Raw genomic sequence first — 1,403 nt, forward strand, 5'->3', positions numbered from 1 at the left:
CTGTGATTTATTGGGCAACAACAAAAAACATTTTATAGGTCCTGGTCAATGTGCTGACAGGGTGACAGTGGTCTTCCAACATCTGTCCACTAATACCAAGGGATAGAAAGGAGACTACAGAAAATGTGGGTAGATCTGAAACTTCAGTAACTCAATAACTAGATGGACTGCCTAGACCAGGACTGTACCAGTAAGAGTGGAACATAATGCAAGACCTATAAAGCCATTTGAAATAAAATGTATACTATTTAGATGTGAAAGATATAAATGTGATGAAGACAATAACTGCTGTATTTCTATATAAGCATCCGGAATAATAGCTAAAAGAGATAAAGGAGTATATGATAATAATTATAGTAACAGTTTTCCAGAATGCCAGTTAAATCAAACTGTGATAAGAGTGAGAATCATCTTTTTTGGTATTTGATAGAATGTTTTACTAAAAAAAAAAAAAAAAAAAGATGGTTCCAGAAATAAAATTTAGCTTTAAAACTTTGCTACTTCATTGTCTCTATGATCTTGAATAAATCACATAATTCCTCAAAACTTCAACCTAAAATAACAGCTTCTATAAGTATTATTTTCATTACCTGTTTCATTACCATTATTTTTCTTCTGTTATGCAGAACAAATAATTTAGAATCTTAAGAAATCCATTTTAAATTTCTTCATGTTCAGTTTTAAGTTGCTCTTATTAAGACTGCTATGGTTTGATACTCCTTTAAAAAATTTAGCTTGAAATACAGTAAAGTACACAGGGAGGATAAAACTATCATTTATTTATGATCTCCCTCCAAAGTTATAAAGAACTGATTAATGTTTAAGGGGCAGGAAAAGTAGAATTAACTGAAGAACTATTTGTAAAGGAATCAGACATTTTGGGTTGTTAATGCCCATCTCCCACATAGGAAATCCATCAACTCTAAAATATACTTGGCTGAAATAAGCTAAAAGTTGTAAGCCATATTTGTTAAACAGTTTAAGATGTCATTTGTTGAAATAATTTGAATCCTTGTAGCTGGTAATAAAGCTAGAAAATGAAAGGGTAGCCACTGTAGGATGAAACGCAAAGAACGCTGAAATGATTGTACCTTTCATTGCTGTGTCTCCTCCTAATGTCCTTGTTGAATGTAAAAAAAAAATAATTTAACATAACATTGGGTTTTATGGTATTATAAAAATTATACGAGAGGCTTGTTCCAGTTTTATAAAAATTAGCTCACGTTGTACATTTCTACAAGGGGCACTGATTATGCACACCTGAGACTCCAGAAGACAAAATGTGGATCACTTCAGCATGCTTGCTGCTTTCAGCATTTGAATCTGGCTGAGTTTCTAATTAGAAACATAAATAAAACATGAAGCATAAATAAGGAGTGTTAATGAAAACTACAGACTGGGAC

Source organism: Bos indicus, chromosome 16 (genome assembly GCF_029378745.1).
Source record: "Bos indicus isolate NIAB-ARS_2022 breed Sahiwal x Tharparkar chromosome 16, NIAB-ARS_B.indTharparkar_mat_pri_1.0, whole genome shotgun sequence".
In the NCBI taxonomy this organism is placed as follows: domain Eukaryota; kingdom Metazoa; phylum Chordata; class Mammalia; order Artiodactyla; family Bovidae; genus Bos; species Bos indicus.